General features: G+C 37.7%; 2 long non-coding RNA genes across 2 annotated transcripts in view; both read left to right on the forward strand.

The window, feature by feature from the left end:
* LOC118152341 (uncharacterized) overlaps nucleotides 1–23,594 on the forward strand; it is a 195,281-nt gene that overhangs the window by 41,164 nt on the left and 130,523 nt on the right. The gene's annotated exons all lie outside the window — the stretch shown is intronic.
* Nucleotides 15,099–21,141, forward strand: LOC118152343 (uncharacterized). Its single transcript, XR_004741024.3, has 3 exons — nucleotides 15,099–15,561; nucleotides 15,651–15,688; nucleotides 15,986–21,141. It is a non-coding gene; the product is annotated as an uncharacterized LOC118152343 (long non-coding RNA).

The following is a 23,594-nucleotide window of genomic DNA, read 5'->3' on the forward strand; positions in this document are numbered from 1 at the left end:
TAAGTTGCTTAAGGTCACACAGGTAAGAAGTGGCAACATCAGTAACCGAATCAGACCTATTTGAATTCAAAGTGCTTTGCTCTTTACTAACATTTTATACTACATTCCAATCCTCTGCTCTGCAGTACCTAATTTCCCATCAGTAAAATACTGGTGATGCCAAGAAGGTTTCCAATGCAACCCTAGGTTCACAAAACTTTGAGTTTTGATGTGAAATCTGCTTGTCTTTTATGGGAGATAGAGGCAAAATCTCTACATATGAATTGTAATAGCTGATACTTAATTAAGCATACTACATGTGAGGAACTCTGCTCTTGGAGATTTGTGTCCAAAATATGGTTTGAATCTATGTCTCTACCCAAATCACATATTGAACTGCCATTCTCAATGCTGGAGGTAGGGCCTAGAGAGAGGTGATTGGATCATAGGGGCAGTTTCTAATGGTTTAGAACCATCCCGCTAGTGTTGTTCTAGTAATAGTGTTCTCATGAGATCTGGTTGTTTAAAAGTAGGTAGCACCTCTCCCCTTTCTCTCTTCCTCCTGCTCTTGCCAAGTAAGGCAGGCCTGTGTCCCCTTTGCCTTCTGCCATGATTGAAAGCTTCCTGAGGCCTCCCCAGAAGCTGAGCAGATGGCCAGCATCTTGCTTCCTGTACAGCCTGTGGAACCATGAACCAATTATATCTGTTTTCTTTATAAATTACTGTGTCAGGTATTTCTTTACAGAAATGTAAAAACAGACTAACACAGTCCATTATCACATTTAACTTTTTGGCACTTCTGTGAGGTAGACACTACAATCATTCTCTGTTCTAGAAAAACCTCTGAATTATGAAGGTTAGCAAATTAGTTAAAAAGTCATACAGCTACTAAGGAGCAAAATAAGGATTTGACCTCAGGTCCATTTTATTCTAACTTACGGAATTCGCAGAGAAATTTGCAAACTGTTGACAGAGATTCACATCTGGCCTAGAAAATGAAAAATGATCCAGGTTGAAATTGCAATTGTTGGTCTTTAATGTGATGTGTATGAAATTCTCTAAAGCAGATGGACATCATTTATTGACTACCTGAAGCATCACACACTGGACTGAGTGCTAGAATAGTATTAATGTACCTTCAGATTTCACTCATCTACTCTTCAATTATTTACTGATTTTTGTCTATGTTCCAGGCACACAACAGATACTGGGAAGAGAAAAATCAAAGGTGTAGCACAGAACTTGAAGATGCTTACAGTCTATTGGTAGAGAAAGACACTTGAATTCATTAATTATAATTATAGCCCAAATATTGAGTCTATTTTCCAACTTTCTTGTTTCTTGGCAAGTCACCAAAATCATTGCTGCCCAAATATGCAAATCTCAAATAACTGAAACCTTATTTAAGTGGTGGCTTACTTTGAAAGTGAGGTATTAGCATTGCACATGTATAAAGTTATATCTGAATTTCAATAAAGTGACTAAACAGAACAATGTAACCTTTAGGAGATATTTAGGAGAGACATCAGATTCTGAAAAATTTGCTTTGTTTTTACAGAAAGAAGAGAAGAGCAGTATAAAATATGCTTATTTTGGCAGAGTGTATGTATCTGGTTAGCTTAATCGGGGCTACCAATTTTAATAAATATGAATAGCTTCCCTGTAGAAGACATTGTAGTTCCAACAATTTTTTTTTCATCCTTTCCCTATCTTGTAGCAGCCTTGTTCTTTGGGTGGGTCTCAAATGACGTGTGCATTAAGGATAGTTCATTCGCCTTGGCCATAAGGATGGTTCAATCAGGAGACTACTGTTGAACTAATGAACATGGATACAAATGAAACTACCAGTATTTGGCAGTCACTTGGCTACCATGAAAAGAGTCCATTTTAGGATGAAGGTGTAAGAAAGAGACAAAACATGTAGTAGGTGCTTCATGGCATTGTTGAGCACCTAGATTAAGTCCACTTCATTCCTAGTCCTTTGCATTTTGTAAATCAACAACTTCCCTCTTTGTTTAAGCCACTATAATTTGAATTTTCTCTTAGAGACAATAAATATGGTTGAGTGTTGCAAAACCTTAAGTCATCTATGTTAAAATAATCAGTGTTTCTGAAACCTTTATCTGAATCAATTTTATGGTAATTGATGTCAGGTAAGAATTAGCAAATACAGATTGCTGACATCTGAGTGGCACAGACAATTCTATCAATCCATATGGGAACCATCCTTCCAGGGAAGCCCCGGTAATCCTTACCTTCTGGTACCTGTGTCCTTATGTATTCTCCTCCATCATGGAGTCAGGACTGATCATGACCAATTGCAGAAATGACAGCATGTGATTTCCAAGGCTAGGTCATAAAAGACATAGAAGCTTCCCCTTCAGTCTCCTGGCACTCTTTACCATCACCATGAAGACTTAAACATCTCTATGAACTACCTCACATGAAGAACTGAGTCCTGCCACTAACCCAGTGTTAACTTATCAGTCATGTGATTAACCCACCTTGGAAGCAGATTCTAGTCCCAGTCAAGCCTTCAGACTGAAACCCCTGCCTACTTGTAACTGCAAACTTGTGAGAATCCTGAGCTAGAGACACCAGTGAAACCATTCCTGAATCCCTGAACTACAGACGTAGTAAACAATTATAGTTGTTTTAAGGTACTGAGTTTTGAGGTAAGTTGCTACACATCAATAAATAACTAATACAATCAGGGCTTTCATAAGTATGTAGTTCTTAGAAAGGAGGAATGTAAAAATAAAATATGGCATTTTTCCAGTTACAAAGCCCTCACAATTTTATTGGAAAGATAATAACACAAATAAATCAAACACATTTCCTTTCATATATTTGTCACTCAAAATGTATCATTAATTAACTCAGGGACCAATATACTACATGCTATTGACAAAGGCTAAATTATCTGGTTCAAGAAATAGCTATGATTGATAATAGTTGATCAGCTGCCCACAATTTCCTGTAACTAAAAATTATGATATATGTATATGCAGATGGATACAAATACTATGTTTTAAATTATGTTTTAAAATTACACTTTATAGTCTTTAATTCTTACAGGAGAATTGAAAATCTATTGTTTGACTACTAGAACGTCTCTGGCTCATTAGTAACCACTTGACATTTGAAGGTTAAAGTAACTAAACTAGGAGTGGTTTGGAAGACGCCACAGAGGATGAGAGCTGATAGAGTGCTCCATCAATAACCAATAATTTTATATAATTAACATGTAAATCAAAAGGTGGTTTGATCAAGAACCCTCAAAAATATCTAAATATTAGGAAACAAAATTACATGTTGTCCCCTCATGGGAAACTGGAAAATTCAGGGAACAGTATAAGCACAGAATTTTGCCAAAGATTTGCATCAATTGAGAGGCTAAAAACATGGTATTTCTCTCACCTACAAAGCAGCTACATAGGGCATGATGAAAAAGGAATTAAGGGTCCCTTTAATACAAAACAAACAATTTGATAAATAAGTTTGCTGGGTTCTGCAGCATAATTACTTTAATGTGTGAAAAATAAACTTCCATAATGTGGTCAGCAGTTTTCTGGAGGGCCAGGAACATCTAATGTCAAGGATTTCATTAAGCTATTAGATTCTCTTTGATTAAAATTAACAATTGGTGTTACACCCCTGACAATGGAAGCTTTTCATCAGAGCAGCTAGTTAAAATACCACAGTGTTGTCTTTCTTATCACTGCTTCCATATGAAACTCCTAAGAATAGAGCTTCCTCAGTCCAACAGCTGGAAACCCCCACTTCTGAGATAAGAGAGGTTGTGTTCATCATGACAAAAAGTGCAATATTATGAAGGAATTTGTAGAAATAATAGGATCTACATGGAAATGCTGAGGACAATTTAACAAATGTGTCCAGACACTGACTTATGTTTTAAGCTCCTCTTCAAAACTGGGCATTGCATTCATAGCTGCTATCTAACTTGTGCTTGGCTTTCAGCTTTGGATAATCACATGTAGCTATTCTTTCTCTTGCTCGCTCTCTCTATTTCTGACAACAGAAATGACATTCAACAATCAAAACTGAGAAAAGAATTGACTACAGTCAGGTTTTCTAAATCTAATAATGATTCTTTTCTTCCTCCTTTCCTTCTTTCCTCCTCCCTCCTTCCCCCCTTTTCCCCTCCTTCCCCCTCCTTCCCTCCTTTCCCCTCCTCCTCTACCCCTCTCTCCTTCCTTCCTTCCTTTGTTCCTTCTCTCCTTTCTTTCTTTTGTAAAAGGATTTAAGGTTTCTTTTAAACAGAAATAGAAATAACAAGCTGCTAGGCACCAGACACAGTTATAAGCAGTTGATTTATATTGACTCACTTGAGCTTCACAACAACACTGAGAAATAGTTTATTATGATCATTCCCACTTTACAGATAAGGAAAATAAACAACAGGGAAGATGAATCATCCACCAAAGGTGATATAGCTAACTAAGCCTTTCCATTTGTTTCCAGATTTTATGTACTTGATGCATCATTTACTAGAATACAAATTCCTAATTATTTCTTAATATGGCAGCAATCAAGAAATAAAAACTCTGGACAGAGATGCCTGACTCTTTTGGGATAGATGAAGTGGTATTTTTGTCTATTGTTTCATCTTTTAAAAATGGCTTTAGTTTAAGCATCCCAACCAGTTAGTGCAAACGTATATGGTATACCCTTGAAAATGTATGAGCAAATCCAATACTTTTACACATTAAATGATGTTTTAAATGAACTAAGAGAACTATTGTTTAATTTGCTTTTCTAAATAAATTTTAGAAATTCAAATTCCTATAAATAGGGCTCATTTAAATTCTGTTACCTTGTAGATGTTTTTACTTGCATACAGGGGAAAGGAAGAGAGCAAAAAAAAATTATAGAGGGAATGTCAAGTTGTAAGAATAATGTTTTTAAATATTATTATTGAATCATATAACCCTTGAATGAATAACAATTATAATAAACTTCTGACTGTAGAGAATTTTGTGGCTTACAAAAATGCTCCCAAATTTGTATGTAGTTTAGATGTTTAAAATAATCCTCTGATAAAGAAAGTGCAGAAATAATTTTAACCTCATGGCATGTGGGTAATCAGCTCATGAAAGATCAAAACAGCCTTTGCCCTGTTCACCCATTATCCCAGCAATTAATGTAATTCCTGAAAGATAGTAGGCACTCAATAAATAGTTGCTAGGCAAATAAATCAATCAGTTAATGAGTTAATGAATAAAGGAAGGGCCAAGATTTTGGTCTTTGGCCAGAGTGCCAAAAAATAAAGCCCAGGTCTGCCACCTAAAAATGCTGTAGCTTTGGGCAAGTTTTTTTTAAACATCTCTGAGTACTGATGAGAATAATAATAACTCACCCTGAAAAGATGCAGATGCAATACATATTTGGTGAATGAATGAATAATATAACAATTGAGTGAATTAAAACTCAAAGTAAGTCTTTGCTTCCATGTCTAGGCTCCTTCTATTACCTTCTCTTAAAAGTTACCCGTGAAACATTTAAGTCCTGTGAAATCCACCCGCAGGAAACTTACTCAAAGCCATATAGGTCACAGGCTTACCTAGACACTAGATCAAGTCCTGGGTGGATCTTGACCTGCTCCAGGGCCTCATCTCATGCTCAAAATAACTTCCACTGATTATTTATTTAACTTCTCTGGAACTAACCTTACATTGCTGGAGTCACTTAACCTGAATCACAAAGATTGGAATTACATTTAAATAGGTTTGTGGTTTTAAACTGTGTTCTTAGGAAATTGCAAGTTGCTTGAAGGCAAGGATAACTTCAGTCTTGTTCCCCAGACTTTCATACATTTCCTGGCACTGAGTGGGTGCTCCATGAATTTCTGTTGAATGAATGGACATTTCACAGGAACCTAGATGTCCACAGAACAGTTTTAGAGTTTCCAAAATATTTTATTAAACATTTATTTAAAATATTTAATTATTTTTAAAGCTTTAAGAAAAATAGTGCACATGCTCAAATGCACCATATTTCAAAATTTCACATATTGGATACCATCAATACAATAAATCATACAGTTACATGAACAAGTATAGGCACTGACTTGAACAAAGTATTTTTGCCTATTTTTGTGCATTGCTTTATTCACTCATATAGTTCAAACAGCAGCTAAGCACCTTTTCTGGTCCAGGCACCATCTAGGTACTTGACATAAATCAGTGAACAAAATACACACAGAGTTTTTTTTCCTTGATGGAACTTACATTCTAATGAACAAAGAGACAATACGCAAATTGTACGATTTATCATAAGAGAATATAGTGCCAGAGACTGGAGCAGTGTTTGAAGGGTGTATGTAGGCTGCAATTTTGATTAGGGTGGTCAGGGTAGGACTTATTGATAAGATGACATGAGAGCAGGGACTTGAAACAAGAGACAAAGTTAGCCAGGTGGATATCTGGGGAAAGATAATTGAATGCCTTTGTGGGAAACAAAATATAAAGTAGCCTATGCCTCACATTATCAACAAATATACATTTTTGGATAAAGATCTAAATACAAAATGCAAAATAAATAATGCTTTTAGAAAATAATATAGGAGAATAACTTCATAAAATTGAGTTGGGAGGTTTTTAATAAGATATAAAAGCTCTATTTGTAAAGGAAGTATTGATAAATTTGACTATATTTTGTTCATGAAAATTATCAATAAGAAATTTAAAAGACAGCATGAGTTGGAAAAAGATATTTTCATCCATATAACTGACACAGAACTAATATCCAGAATAATGTATAAAGAACTTCCATAAAACAAGAAATAGTGACAACCAAATAGAAAAAAATGGCAAGACACAAAAGAGGCGTCCCAATAGCCAGTTGCCATATAAACAGATGTTGTATTTATCCTTAATTATCCTAATATAAATGTAAATTTCAAATGAATGAACTACAACCCCAGGCCCACCAGAATGAAAAAAATTGAAAAAGTTAAAAATACTAAGAATTTTTCAAGCATGTGAAACAACTGGAATTCTCAGGTACTGATGGTGAGACTGTAAATTAATACACTTTGAAAAATAATGTGACATTATTACAGCTGAAAATATGTGTCCCTATGACTCAGCAATTTTTCTTTTAATCATATATGCCATTAAGCTGTGTATACATAAAAATCAAGAGATATGTCCAAGAATATTCATAATAGCATTTTTTCAAAATAAAATATAAAGGCAAACCAAATACCATCAATGATAGAATGGAAAAATAAACTGTAGTACATTTATACCATGCACAGCAATGAAAATGAACAAACTACTAGTACACACAGCATACAGGTAATCTCTCAAACATTACATGGGGTAAAAGAAGCCAGAAACAAAGTATGCACAGACACAAAGACTGCATAATTCCATTTAAACAAAGTTCAGAAGCAGATAAAACTAAACTGCTTAAAGAGACTGTATTAGTCCATTATCATACTGCTATGAAGAAATACCCAAGTAATGATAATATGTAAAGGAAAGGAGTTTCAATGAACTATGGACTCACAGTGCCACATGGCCAGGGAAGCCTCACAATCGTGGTGGAAGGTGAAGAAGGAGCAAAGGCACTTGTTACATGGCCACAGGCAAGAGAGTGTATGCAGGGGAACTGCCCTTTAAAAAACCATCAGATCTCACGAGGCTTGCTCACTATTACAAGAACAGCACAGGAAAAACCTACCCCCATGATTCAGTTATCTCCCACTGTGTCCCTCCCACAACACATGACGATTATGGGAACTACAATTCAAGATGAAATTTGGGTGAGGACATGGACAAACCAGATCAGGTAACTAACCAGTTTATCATCTACACAATGAAGGGATGATATAAAAGATCAAGAGAATGATTACCTATTGGAAGAGATAAGGTAGGTAGTAATTTGGAAGAAGCCAGTGAAGGGCTTTTGAGATGCTGGAAATATCCAATTTGTTGATTTTGGTAGTTTTCATATGTGTTTTTAGTAATTTACTAAGCTATTAATATCAACTCATATTTTAGGTAATTTTTTGCCTGTGTTATATTTTATAATAAAAACAATCTGAAGTCATTAGAAAAATACTAAGATATCAAGCGATCAAAAAATTGAAGGAGAAGGCTGGATGTAGTGGCTCATGCCTATAATCCAGCACTTTGGGAGGATGAGGCGGGCGGATCATGAGGTCGGGAGATCGAGATCATCCTGGCCAACATGGTGAAACACTATCTTTACTAAAACTACAAAAATTATCTGGGCGTGGTGGTGTGTACCTGTAGTCCCAGCTCCTCAGGAGGCTGAGGCAGGAGAATTGCTTGAACCAGGGAGTCAGAGGTGGCAGTAAGCTGAGATCATGTCACTGCACTCCAGCTTGGTGACAGAGCGAGACTCCATCTCAAAAAAAAAAAAAAAAAAAAAAAAATTGAAGAAGAAGAACTAGAGATTATGAGAATAGAAAACAGTTTTGAGGAATTCTGTTTCAAAGGAGAGCAAAGAAATAAAACAGTAGCTGTTTAAGGAAGTGATATCGAAAGGAGGATTGATGGGAGAAATTAATCCAGTAGAAAGCAAATGCAGGAGAAATAAAGGAGAAATGCTGAAAACAGGTATTTGAATAGGCAAAAGGGGATGGAATCTAGGGCACAAGTAGATGAGCTGGCTCTTTGATCTATGAAATAGGCAGGCTATAGTGAAAACAAAAATTGAAAGATGAGTAGATGTTGGCACACTACAAATACTCTCATATGATAACTTCTATTTTTTCAGAGAATATAGAAAGCACAGTTATTGGCTGCAGGTGCAACTGAGGAAAACATTCAGGATTGAGAAAAGAAAAGAAGGTGCAAAATAGTCTTCATGAAAAGAGAAGAGTGGACTGGGGGAATGTGGTATAACCACTGAGTAGTCCTGTTCAAGTTAGTATATGAATACAAAGTGAGAAGAATCCATAAACTGTGTATTTTTTCTCCAGTCCTATTTTACGGCACAGATGCAGTTTTGGGTTTTATAATATATCACACCTATACATACACGTACCATATGCATATATACACACACACTGAACTGTATCAATCTGTATGCACATGTACCCATATATCTATATGTGTCTGTTTTGTTTTCTGTCTCACATCATTAGGATGTAGGCTCCAAGAGCCAATTACTTTTTTCTATTATACATCACTCTACCCACAGCAGGTAAAATAGTGCTGATCATATAGGAGATTCTCAAGAAATATTTGTTGAATAAATTATTGAGAACAGTGCTTTGCTTTAAACATAAAAAAAAAAATTCTACTACTCTTCTCACAAACATCTTATTTATTTCACAAAAAGGTATCTTGAGATTACAAAAACAATGGGGTTAAAAAGCAAACAACCAACCAGACTAGTGCAACTACTTCAGTTTCAGTCACAATATTCACAATACTCAGAATGGAAATAAAATATTCGAGTACATTAGATAATGAGATTGATCTGACCAGCTGTCATTCATAAACACTGATTTGAAAGTTTTGTGTTCAACAATAACTGCATCATTTAGCTAATACGAAGGACTTCATAATAAATAAATATTAATTTAACTTGCAAAATAAAATTCTACGGACAAGTTCCATCTTTATATATTAGAACCCTGTGTAACAGTTTACTTCAAAAAGCTTTTGGTTCATGTAAATTTTAAATTCACTACCTTGAATAATAATTAGAAAGACCAACTCATCTAATATGACAATAAGATGAAACTTGGATAAAATAACAAAGAAATTATGGGATAAAACCAAAATGAAAAATATTTTGACAGAAGAAAGCATTGTAATTAAATACAGTGAGTTAAAATTTAATAGGAAATAGTGCAAAGTTGCTAATGGGGTTCTCTTATAAACAACTTGTGCAAGTAGAACACAGGGACAACTTGGCTTAGCAGAGCACAGGTGAAAATAACAATTGTTTTAGCAGGAAATAGTTCGGTAATTACCTATGCAGAGATGAAACTACCCTAAAAGAGCTACTGTGATCTTAAGCTCCATGAACAAAAATATACCTTGAGCAAATGAAATGGCACAATTTAAAGCAAATTAGAACACTTTTAGAGGACATTTTATAAGATAGTGGAGAAATTCCAATGTCTTAAATGAAATTATTTTTCTTAAAAAAGAAAAGATAAGATTACTTATTCCAGGAGGAAAGAAAACACAGGGAAGATATCAGTCTGCCTCAAACATTTCAGCATCAATATATAAAAGAGGGATTCTACTCATTTTTATGGCCCCAAAAGTAGGATTGGGACCACGGGCAAAATTTAGGGAGACATGTGTTGGCTTCACGTAATAGTAGATAAAGCCTCAATCACATTTTCTGAAATTAAAGATCCGCAATTTGGGTCTGCCAGCAATTTTTGCATTCTGTGTTAGAAAATGAAATTTGTCTTTGGAACAGATCCGCCTTTTGTTTAGGGAGAGATTCCTCTAGTGAGTTCCTTTAGTAATGTAGGTGCAAGACAAGAAACAGCTCGCTGTTCCTAAGGGAAACCAGATCGGTTAAAATATTCCAGATTGAACCATTAAATGTTCTGCTTACCACTAAAAAGTATTTGATCATTGGGTTTATGTGTTCGTGTTTATTGATTTGCTCACAAGAGAGTTGGAAATTGAACAGAGATAAAATGTGGAATTTTCACGTCAGTCTGTGAACAAAGAACAGGACTCAATAGATGGTACCTGAACTTCCATTCATTCAGCGAGTTTTCATTGAGCTTCTGTGAATCAGGCGCGGTTCTAGGTGGTGGGTAGATGATAGGAAATAAAATATTCTTTCCATACAAGTTAGTTTGCCTAACTACCAATCCTCCAGGTCTTGACTGAATTCTTGCCTTGTCAGTAAGCTGTCCAGACCTAAATTAAACTACACCCTGCTCTCACCACATCATGTCCTGATCCCCACTCCACACCTGAATTCTAGAACACTATTCTCATTTTCGCTCCTCTTCCCACTCTTTCTCTTCTCTTTCTTCTTCTCTTCTTCCATCTCATTCTCTCCTCCCTACTCTTTCTCCTCTTGTTCTTCTCCTTCCCCTTCTTCTTCCCCCTCCATTTCTTTCCTCCTTCTCTTTCTTCACAGCCTCTGCCACCTCCCAATATGTGTTGTAATTTACTTATTTTGAACTTTTATTCTGCAAATAGATTTTTATCTAAATTGTTTACTGCTAAATTCCTAGCACATAGAAAAGTGCCTAGCAATAGTAGATACATGCCAAGTGTTTGTAAATGAATGAATGAACGAATAAAAACCCTGGAACCTCTTGTAAAGTGCCTTGGTTGTTGCCATCCATCCTCTTGGCTTGAAGGGGGCCAATCTCGTGGTCAGGGTCAGGTCCACCTTATTGTAACAACATTGTAGCAACCAGTCTAGGGTTTGCACTACCTAGGAAGAAAGTTCTGTGCCCTTTTAAACAAGGGTTACAGAGACATGTACTTACAGTGAGGGGGAAAAGAGGGGAGTTCTTGACCACCCTGGGCAGAAAACTGGCATTTCATGAGAACTTTGGCTGCTTGTCTTGGGAGAAAAGGGAATAGAGTACGCAGTGCTTGACAAGGAAGGGTGGTAACAGATAGGCAGTATTATAGTTCATTGCCTGATGCAATTTATCTTCATGCCATCTAAGATCCATCAGAGCTGATAGTAAAAATGCTCAGAATTTCTTTTAATGGATCCTGGCTTGTATAAGAGACATTAGTTCCTCTCAGGCAGATTTCCATGAGACAGACAAAGTCCTGTGAAAAACCGTAGATGAAGCAGTAATCATAGGGCTCTTATTGATCAGATTGGGGTTACAATGCTGATAAATATGGTCCATTGAAAAATGAGAAACTGACCCCACAAAACATAAATTACATTCTTCCAGTTAGCGCCACTGTCCTAGAAAGCTCCTGTAGTTCTTATGTTGAAACTGGGCAAGAACTTACAAGATGTTATCTTGATAATGGGTTAGTAAATGTCTCAGATTAAAGAGAATTCCTTAAAAAGAGAAAAGGTGGTGGAAGTCAAGCCCAGGTCAGCCACAGCATGCAAACCTGGTGGATCTATTGAGAAAGCATGTGGTTGTGGCTGCTGAGAAAAGTCGTCACCAAAGCTGAAGTAGATGATGTTAATAATGTTGACCTCGTCACCTGAAGTACTATGTGGGCTGGAAATATTGGAAATTTGTTTGAAACAAGAGCTACTGCTTTGTCACTCAAAACTGAAAGTAATGTGAGGCCGGGCATGGTGGCTCACGCCTGTAATCCCAGCACTTTGGGAGGCTGAAGTGGGTGGATCACAAGGTCAGGAGTTCGAAACCAGCCTGGCCAAGATGTTGAAACCATGTCTCTACTAAAAATACAAAAATTAGCTGGGCATGATGGCATGTGCCTGTAATCCCAGCTACTCAGGAGGCTGAGGCAGGAGAATCGCTTGAACATGGGAGGTGGAGGTTGCAGTGAGCCGAGATCGCGCCATTGCACTCCAGCCTGGGTAACAAAGTGAGACTCCATCTAAAAAAAAAAGAAAGCAATGCAAAGCCTTGTTAGCTGGCACAGAAGTATTCCCTCTCCACGGACCCCCTAACCCTCCATCCCCGTCTACCCTGATCTTAACGACTTTAAGGATAAAGATTATTAGGGGTAGATCAAAGTGCTCCCTGTTCCCAGAGGAAACTCAAAGTCATACCCATTGAGTACGTAGTAAAACTTCGGTGAGAAGACAGTCACAAACTTTCACAGCTTTTCTGGATAAAGGAGCCAAATTCACCATCCACTCCAGTCCCATGACAAGAGGGCCTACCTGGATTCAAATGGTTGGGTTTGAGTTGGGTTAAGAGTGAAGAAAGAAAGTGAATGTGACCTTGTGGATAATTCCTTTGGGCCAATTTAATGTTTCTCTTGCTTCTGCATCTGAACATGTAAGAGAAAGTATTGTACTCTATGTTTATACTTCCTCATTCCATATGTGCCAGAGGAGATTCTCCTGATTGAGAAGAACTGCATGTAAAGAAGTGGTAATATCTTTGGGGACACATAGTCTTAATAATCCCTTTAATACTAAAGATCTCTGTGACTGATGATTTTTGCCAAGTGGAGCCTCAGGCAAACCGTGGGAGCCTCAACCCAGAGAAGTTTCTTAGGGTTTGAACTCATTGCCTCTGAAGGCTACCAAGTAGACTCCTTTTGTGAAGTGTCTTTCAACTTGCTCTTGGGCTCTTGACATAAATGACCTCCTGACCCATGGGATCCTGTTACTTTCCAGGCTGGTATTGCCATTTTAGAGTGAGTCCATGTTAACTAAATGGCCAACATGGTAGAAAAGGCCCAACACATTTGCTTATGAAATTGAAATCGTATATTCAGTACTGAAATCAGTCTGGCCCAAGCAGCATCTCAATCTTTCATTAAAAAGTAAAAGTTATCCCTTCAGGAGAAACATTATACTCCACAAAGCTGCTGGTTCAATAGGGCCCTCAGTACATTAAAGTTCCCTTAAATGCCTGAGCCTGGTTCACTAATAGTTCATCTACACTAAAACCCAATTATGTTCACTGGCTACTGCAGCTGTCAAACCTCAGCTCCAGCCCTATAGAACAGAAAGTAGAAGTGGTCAGTTGGCTCCCTGGGCAAAACTCAAGGCCATTCTCAGCTCCTACTAATCCTTGAGCTAGTGGTTCTTGTTTACAATAACCTGGCTATTCACCTGCCACTTGGAAAACTATAGGTTGGAAGATGAAAGATATACCTTGTTTGGGCTACGAACTGCAGACAAATCACAGCTGCTAATCAAACCATGTAAGTCACTGATGTAGATGACCCTGCTAAGGGATAGCTCTATGATGAAACCAATTAGAATCAAGCTGCTAACTAAGCCCAGATTGTCACGAGTGCTGCCTGGATCTATCATAGTACTGGACGTGACAATGCATCCACCATCATAGACTGACACAAAGTCAAGCATCCCTTGTTTCTGAGGCACAGGCCACTACTGCACACCAGATACGAGTCCCACCCAAAGTTAACCAGTTAGTCTTGCAGTTGGAAAGACCACATGTCACAGGGGGTGGTCCCCATCTCTTCTCTGTAGATTGAGTGTGTCAGAACTTTAACCCCTTGCAAGACTATTAATGATGCCTCATCACTGTCAATACTTTTTCAGATTATGAGTAGCTGCACCCAATTAGCCAACGTTGGTCATGCCCCTGTGACTTGTAAAATTAATCCATGTCTTGTTTTCAGCTTTCTGTGCCATTTGCAATCTAACATCAGTGCACAATGTTGGGAACAGCCTCCAAAATAGACTCAAAAAGCTTTCTGACTCCAAATCCATACATCTTAGAAAGATAGTTTGGCCACTGAATATAGCCTTTCCATGGAAAGGGATTATCTCCTTTTAGCTCCTTTTGGGTAACTGTCAATAACTGTGAGGAAGAAAGCGGTGTGTATTATATAGACATACTTTGAAAATTCGGGATTCCACCCTGACAATTCCTAAGCTTGACAATTTTTTCTTTCCCTTAACAGCAACTCTAACAAAATCTAGTTGGTATATCTTTGAGGTACCTTATCAAAAGGACACCTAAAGTATTTGGAGCTCATTCTAGTTCATCTACCTGGATTCTCTTGTATTGGCATGGCCCTAGATCATAAAGATAATAAATACATGTCTCACTGAGTCCCTCGATGGTGACCCATGTAAGACAAAGTGGAGTACATAATTAGTGTCTCTATATTTTATAAAAGTGTTCCCCTTTTTAAATAGATTGTTTCTAACAAAAAGTTGCTGTGTGAATAGGGGATGATTGGGAAAAAGGTGAAGCTACAGCTTGTGGAATGGACACACGAATTTTGCATCAATGGAGAGACAGTAACAACCACAGTGCTCAGCAACTGAAACCCTTGGAGGTACATAAGAGAGGGGGTGACAGCACTTTGGGAGGCTGAGGCGGGTGGATTACGAGGTCAAGAGATCAAGACCACCCCGGTCAACATGGTGAAACCCCGTCTCTACTAAAAATACAAAATATTAGCTGGGCATGGTGGTGCGTGCCTGTAATCCCAGCTACTCAGGAGGCTAAGGCAGGAGAATTGCCTGAACCCAGGAGGTGGAGGTTTCAGCGAGCCGAGATAGCACCATTGCACTCCAGCATGGGTAACAAGAGCGAAACTCCGTCTCAAAAAAAAAAAGAGGGGGGACATTAATGATCTGTCTTTCTTGTAGGAAGAAAACACCCTGTATAGAAACCATTAAAGAAAACACTCTGCTACAGCTCTGTCAAAGTATTGCAAGTAGATTAAATAACTGCTTGGTCTACCAGAGAGCTCTTGGCGCAATTTGACCACCACTCACCTTAACTTTACTGAGAAGTTTATCAGAAACAGCAGAAGAGGGTCCCAGATCCTATACTCCCAAGCTTCCCACTCATCACACCCACCAGCAGCTCCAGATGTCATCCCCTCTCCATTACCAAAGCAGTTGCACAGTAATTTCATGGAGTGGATGAATATCACCCAGCCGACGGTGTGGACAAACAGAACAAATTGGATTAACTATTCTCAGGTTAATGATAAAGATGATAAAGAACTAGACTTAGTTATTTAAAATAAACTGGAAACTTTATTGTTTATTTATTTTTTATTGCATTTTAGGATTTGGGTTACATATGAAGAACATGCAAGATTGTTGCGTAAGTACACACGTGGCAGTGTGATTTGCTGCCTTCCTCCCCTTCACCTATATCTGGCATTTCTCCCTGTGCTATCTCCCCCAATTCCCCACCCCCCGCTGTCCCTCCTCTATTTCCCCCCAACAGACGCCAGTGTGTAATGCTCCCCTCCCTTTGTCCACGTTGAACTGGGAACTTTAATGCCTATTAGTAATCCAAGGACTCATGTTGTAGGCACTGCCAGACTATGTGCCCCTACTGATATGGTTCACAATTGGTGCAAATGGGTTATAGTTGCAAATAGCATTTTCTTTCCAGGGGCACCATGTATGACCCTGGTACTAGGCTTCTCATGTGGAAGCCAGGCATTAGCTTCGCTCTCTCCCAGAAAACATGGCAACTTGCACCATGGTGGGTTGAATCTGTTGACAAAGAAGATTCCAAAGATTGTCTGAAGTCCACATGAGACACTGTCAGGAGAAAGAAATGAAAGCACTGAAAAGGGTAAGTTTCCAGTAACTAGACCAACTTTGGAGAGATTATTTTATATTAAAAAAAGTAACCTCATTTTGTAGTACTTTTGTAGGGCTAAAAAAATAACATATCTCCTAAGGCAGAATGGTTAGAATGCCTCAAAAACGGAGTGAATAAATTTGCTGATTATAAGTATTCTGTAACCAGACGCATTCAAGTATGGAATATATGGTTATTTAGTAAAAGTACTTTAGAAGAAATTCAAATGTTGACCACAAGACTGAACTAGGGTCTATGACACTTTCTTTGTCTTACTTTGATCTAGGAAAAAAAAAAATACTCCAGTGCAAATGTATATGCAAAAAAAGTGGAAGTACAAAACTCCTGAGTATATTGTCAGTATGAATAATCCCTCTGCATTCCTCCACCCTTCTCACTCACCTTAGATTCTTTGAGCACTAAGGGAATCTCAGAAATCAACCATCTCTTCTTATGTGTTTCACAGATAAAGAAAATTATACTAAATGTAATTAATTGGGTTTCTCACAATTTTGTGACTTTGTGACAAGACAACACTCGAAATGGTGCATCATGATTCTCAACCATCACTTTTTTATCTTGGTTTCTTATCTAAGCCACAGAATGCAGAAAAAATAATTTGAATGTCTGTCAAGACACATAGGAGAGAAAGTGGGTTCCTGTATACCTGATTACCTGAACATCTGGAATACTCACCTTGTTCTCTCCCACAATTCTATTAAGATGGGCCGTCCTTGGAAGCACGCTGCACCTCTCTTTCCACCCACATCACACATTTTGTCAATGCAGCAATTATTTTCCCCTCAGAATTATCAGAGGGTCCACAGAATGCAGGAAACCATGGATATAAATACACAGTCTATCAATAGTCTTTGGTTGCTTTGCTGGTAATTGAATGAAATATGCTGTATTAATTGAGGTTTCTCCAGTCATGTTGGCACTTAAAATTAACCATCACACACACAGAATTTTCTGAAAACCAAGTTGGTACTCTGGCCCTTGTAAACAGCAACTTTACATCACTAGACCTCATTCTGTATCAGAAAAACACCACGTTTTTACCCTTAATATACTGTTTGTTGAGGAAAATGCCCAGTTGAGTCACTGTGGGGTTCAGTCAGTGCTGATTAAGTCCTTATTCTTTAAAAAGAAGCATATTTCCTGAGTACTTTTGGGGGAAGTGGGGAGGCTGGGACCAAAGCACAATCTGTGCTGTTCTCTGTTCTCTTTGTTTCTAAATTAAAACAGGCTGCTAAGGTGTGCAAGTATGTGAATTATTATTTTCTAACATTAAACACTTGATTTAAAGCATATTCCCTTTGAAGGAAGGTATAATTTGGGAATTATTTCAAGTCTCTAAGTGGTTAGAAACTGGGTTTAGCCAGATTTCTAGCTGTAAGCGAAAGTCAGCCTCTGATAAGAAGCTGTTTTACTTTATTGATGCAAAGGAGGTAAGTACCCTCTTGGGGGTTTCTCGGTTCAAGAGCATCCTCATTGTTATTTGCAAACTGCAGTGTGCAATTGTGAATATTTTCGGATACATTTACCCCCATATACCTCCTCGTCAAAAGAAGCTTCCAAGTACCTGGGTGAAGTCTTAACGACATACTGGTTGTAACATGGGTTTTGTGAGGCAGGAAAGCTTCCCTCCATTACCTATTCATATGCAATATTGAATTATAAAATAAAGCACAGAACTGGAATAGATAGACTTTCCAACAGAGAGACATGTAGCTGCATTACAAAGTCAATTTTATATATGGGTTTCTGTGCTGAATCATTTAGCTATTTAGGAATGCATTTCGCAGCTAACTCATCCTGGCAGGCCCAACGGGACGCAGTTCCTCTTAAAATAAATATGGAGTCATCAAACAGACATCATTGTGACAATTAACCGCTGGACTTGAAGGAACTCTTGCTTGGCTTTTCAAAGCAGCCAGAACAAAAAGAGAGGCTCCATGAGTCAGAAGTACAAACTACATACTGGAACAATCATTTGCAAAAATCAATCTTGAATAAACGCACTATATTCGTCCTCTTTTTTGTTTATCACAGTTAAGAAATGAGAGGTTCCACATTACTGAATTTTCCAGGTAACTTGAAACTTACTACTTTAATAATCAAAAGAAAGACAGACAGCAGCGGTATAGAGGCCTTCCTACATACATTACGGAGACCCCAGTTTTCTTAAATAGGTTATCATTTCATTTTATAATTTCTTTAGTTAACTTGACATCATCCATTTGGGAAGCTCTGCAATAGTTCCAAGGAGGGATGATCCCAATCTAGACCAGGGTGGCCGTGGGGACAGAGAGAAGGGGATGGATATAAAATATATTTCAGAGGTGGTGTTGACAGAACCTACTCTGATCGTGACATTTAGACTGAGCGTGAATGTGAGTATGATTCCCTGTTTCTGGCACAAGTAACTGGAAAGATATTGATGCTATGCATAGTGATGGTGTATGAAGAAGGAGGAACAGGTTGTGGAGGAAACTATCAAGCATTTAATAAGACCAATAATTTAAAACCTAATGGAGCTCAGAAATAAAAGTGAAGGAACTCTGGGCCAGGGAAAGAACGTCCACAAAACTTAAATCTGAACTATACATGGACTTTGGCTAGATCCTCATTCAGAGCATGTTGCCTTTTAATCAACCTTCAGCTATAAGGTGTGGGATTACCTGTTGCATGGTTTTAGCAGGTCCAAAACAGTACATGAGTAGAGAGAATGCTAACTGCAACAGACACACTCACAGTGAAAGCAGTGACTTGGAGCCTGAATGGAAAATGCATAATACAATATACAGCAATGGGTGATGTTCATCATAAATTTCCCTCTATTGGGAGAGAATTAAGTAAACTAGTATCATAAAGGCTGATGGTTCACCACTTTTTAATACTCAGAAAAATCCTCTATGGCCAGTACGATCACCAGCATTTTACAGATCACCCAGTGTTACTTGGAGAGTTCGTGCCACTTCTCAAGAATCATATGCAATAAGTGGTTAAGTTAGTATTTTGATCCACATGCACCTAACTCCAAAGAGTTGCTCTTTTCGTCTAAGCTCCACATCGAGGCTAGTGAATGAAATTTATGGATGATACCTATCAGCTCTGTTAAAAACATAAATTCTTTTGAACAGTTAGAGCTGTACATTTGAAACACTTGGCATCGTGAAGCAATGAACTCTCTGTTTCTTGAATGTTTCGGAGACAAGTAATTTCATCTGCTCATTACATTTTTAATTAGGAATCCTATATTGTAAAGGAAGAGAAAATAAGTGATTTTTTTTTCATGGCAACATTCTGTGAGTAGAATCCAGGTTCAAATGCAATTGTAGATAGAAAACTGCTCCAGATATTGTAAAGCAATATTCACGTCAGCATTGTTATGATTCTCACCAATGTGCACACATTGACAGACCCTATTCTACAAGAGGTGAGTAATCCACTAGTTAAGTATTATAACTAAATAATCTTACACCATTCCACTCACCCTCATCTGCCTTATAATTTTCCTTTGATTCTACCTACATTGAAATTCATATCACTAAACACATTTCTTTGAATGACTAGAAAAACAGGAATTTTCTCCAAAAGACCACTTTTGAAGTGGATACATATAACAGGAATGAGGATTGTAGGAGCTCAGTAGGTTTCCCTCACTCTTTTGAATCATGATATTCACTCAGATGGACCGACCTAAAAGACTATTTAGTGTTCCCTTTAGGAGGTAGACATATAGACAAATTATCATTGATTGGGAGTGGTGGGAAAATGTGGCAGGAAAATATTTGCGTTACGAATGTATGTTCTCTCTCTGTCTTTTCCATGTTCTTTGCCCCCATGAAAGCAGAAAACAAACTCAAATAACGAAAGGTTTGTGATAGGATTTCCTGGATAATTATAGCCAATTTCTTTTTTCCTAGCAACTTTCACCCATCCAGGAAAATCTTTTTTTGTTTTTGTGTATCCCTCTTATTTCAAACCCCACTCTTCTAAAAGAGCTTAAGATTTCGACTATCATCAGCCAGGAACTCTCATCACCAGTCCATGGTACTTCGTAATGACTCCAGGACTATGGCACAGCCTCAGAAAAGTAATAAAGGGAAGCTCCAAGAAGATGTAGTTCAATTTCACATAGGCCAAAAAGGTAGTTGGTCTAAAATTGCAAGCCTGAGAAAGAAGAGAGATAGATAGGTAGACTCACATTCACTCCAGAATCTTAAGCCCTAAAGGACAGGCAGAGAAACTGTATAGAGGGTCAAAGTGAAAGAGAAACTCTGATACAGAAATCCCAGGACAGGTGCTCCTAAGAATATTTAAACCCAGGAATGGCAAGCCCTAGATAATGAATACCCCTGGGTTCAAAAGGGAACTGAATGCTGCCATAAATGGAATAAATCCCCAAAGGAAGAGTGTATCCTACATCTACTATACTGACTTCACATATTTCCTAAATATTCCTTCCTTACCTTTGTCTCCCTGTAGGCCAAGGAGAACCTACTTTAAAGTGATATTTTCATGTCCAACCTACTTTTTCCCCCCTCAAAGTGAACTGATTCTTAACATCAAAATGAAATTTCAAATAAAAAATGCTAATAGAAATACAATTTGACCTAGCAATCCCATTACTGGATATATATCCAAAGGACTACAAATTATTCTATTATAAAGACACATGCACATGTATGTTTACTGTGGCACTGTTCACAATAGCAAAGACTTGGAACCAACCCAAATCCCATCAATGATAGACTGGATAAAGAAAATGTGGCACATATACACCATGGAACACTATGCAGCAATTAAAAAGGGTGAGTTCATGTCCTTTGCAGGGATATGGATGAAGCTGGAAACAATCATTCTCAGCAAACTAACACAAGAACAGAAAACCAAACACCACATGTTCTCACTCATAATTGGGTGTTGGAAAATGAGAATACATGGACACAGTGATGGGAACATTACATACTGGGGCCTGTGGGGTGGGGGGCTAGGGGAGAAATCACGGAAGTGGGGGGATTATGGAGGGATAATGTTAGGAGAAATACCTAATGTAGATGATAGGGCAATGGATGCAGCAAACCACCACCATGGCATATGTATAACTATGTAAATAACCTGCATGATCTGCACATGTACCCCAGAACTTAAAATATAATAAATAATTTTTTTTAAACGACCATCCTAGCTAACATGGTGAAATCTCAAAAAAGGAAGGAAGGCAGGAAGGAAGGTAGGAAGGAAGGAAGGAAGGAAGGAAGGAAGGAAGGAAGGAAGGAAGGAAGGAAGGAAGGAAGGAAGGAAAGAGAGAGAGAAGGGAGGGAGGGAGGGAGGGAAGGAAGGAAGGGAGGGAGGGAGGGAGGGAGGGAGGGAGGAAGGAAGGAAGAAAGGTTTTGTTTTTTATTTTTCTATAAGCCCTCAAACTTTGGCTAGAAAATGTGTGGTACTACAATGAAAGATAACTCTGACTACTAGCAGAGATATTACAGTTCCCTCTAGAGATACAATAACTTTACTCGTAAAATAAACTCCAGCCCTTTACTTCCTCTGTGGACAAATAAGATCCCAGGATTTTTCATTGCATATCTGGAACCTAGCTACATTTCTTTTATTCTCCTCATCCTGTTGTGGTGGGTAGTCTCCAGATATGGCTGTCACCGATTTTCCTCTTCCCTGTATATGTAGGTCAATCCTCTGATCAAGTGGTGAATCCTATTTCTATAATTCTCTTTGAAGCTGGGCTAAAATTATAATTAATGGAAAGTGAAGAAGGGACATTATTCTCTAGGGAAGCCAGCCTCTACGCTATAAAGAGAAGCTAGCTCTAACTATTAAATGGTGAAACACAATGTGGAGAAAGAGAGATGGGAAGGCAAAGGAAAGAGAGAAAGGGAGAGAAAAAGACAGGGAAAGGCTGTGTTAGGGAGCACTGAGATGTCAGAAAAGAGAATGAATTTCTTATACACCTTCCAGCCCAATCTAGGCTCAACTGAGTGCAGCTGAGTGAGTAATCCCAGGCACATTACTCAGAGAAGAACTGTTCAGCTGAGCCTTTCCTGAATTCCTAGGCATGAGAAAAAAATAAATATTGTTGCATTAAGCCACTAAGTTGACCAGTTGTTTGTTATGCAGCAATAGATAACTGAAACACAGGTCTAGATCTCATGCTGTATTATTTCAACCGTTCTTTCTCTAGAACTTCAGTTCGTATGAAAGTCCCCAACTAGTATAAATTAAAACATATACCTCCTATGTAATACTTGCTGAACCCTTCTGGAGGAAATCACACCACTGCAAATATATGTTCTCTGTTCTCAGCTGAATTTCAATCCCTTTCAATAATTATTTCACGTGTCCCTTAATTCCTTACAGTGGCCATTAAAGATACTTTCTGTATTCCTTAACCCTCCTACCCCTTTGTGTAACTCCTTCAAACATAACAAGAATTATACTTCCCAAATAATAAACAGAAGGAACAATTTCCTCAAACTCAGAAATTTTCCATGCCTGAGTTACTTCACTTAGAATAAATGGGTAAAGATTCCCTTCATTTGTCAACTTTTTGATGAGATTATTTGTTTTGTTTGTTTGTTTGTTTTGTTTTGGCTGATTTGTTTGAGTTCCTTGAGAATTCTGGATATTTAGTCCTTTGTCAGATACATAGTTTGCAAATAATTTTTCTCATTCTATGAGTTGTCTCTTTAATGATTAATACTTTGGCTATACAGAAGCTTTTTAATTTAATTAGGTCCCATTTATTTATTTTTGTTTTTGTTGCACTTGCTTTCAAAAGCAAGTCTTATTCATGAATTCTTTGTTTAGGCCAAATTCCAGACGAATTTTTCCTGGGTTATTTTATAGAATTTTTATGGTTTCAGGTTTTAGATTCAAATGGATCCGTTGTGAGTGGATTTTTGTATAAGGTGAGAGATAGGGATCAAGTTTTATTCTTCAACATGTGGCTATCCAGTTTTTCCTGAACCATTTATTAAATAGAATGCCCTTTCCCCAATTTCTGTTTTTGGTATGCTTAGTCAAAGATCAGTTGATTGTAAGTATTTGGCTTTATTTGCAGGTTCTCTATTCTGTTCCATTAGTCTATGTGTCTATTTTTATATCAGTATCATCCTGTTTTGGTACCTTGTAGTATAATTTAAGGTTGGTTAATGTGATGGCTCCAGATTTTATTTTTGCTTAGGATTGTTTTGGCTATTTGGGTTCCTTTTCAGTTACAATACATTTTAGGATTATTTTTTCTAATTCTGTGAAAAATGATGTTGGTATTTTGATAGAAATTGCACTGAACATGTAGATTGCTTTGGGCAATATAGTCATTTTTATGATATTGGTTCTTCCAATCTATGAGCATGGGATGTGTTTCCATTTGCCTGTGTCATCTATCATT

This window comes from Callithrix jacchus, chromosome 3, assembly GCF_049354715.1.
Source record: "Callithrix jacchus isolate 240 chromosome 3, calJac240_pri, whole genome shotgun sequence".
Taxonomy (NCBI): domain Eukaryota; kingdom Metazoa; phylum Chordata; class Mammalia; order Primates; family Cebidae; genus Callithrix; species Callithrix jacchus.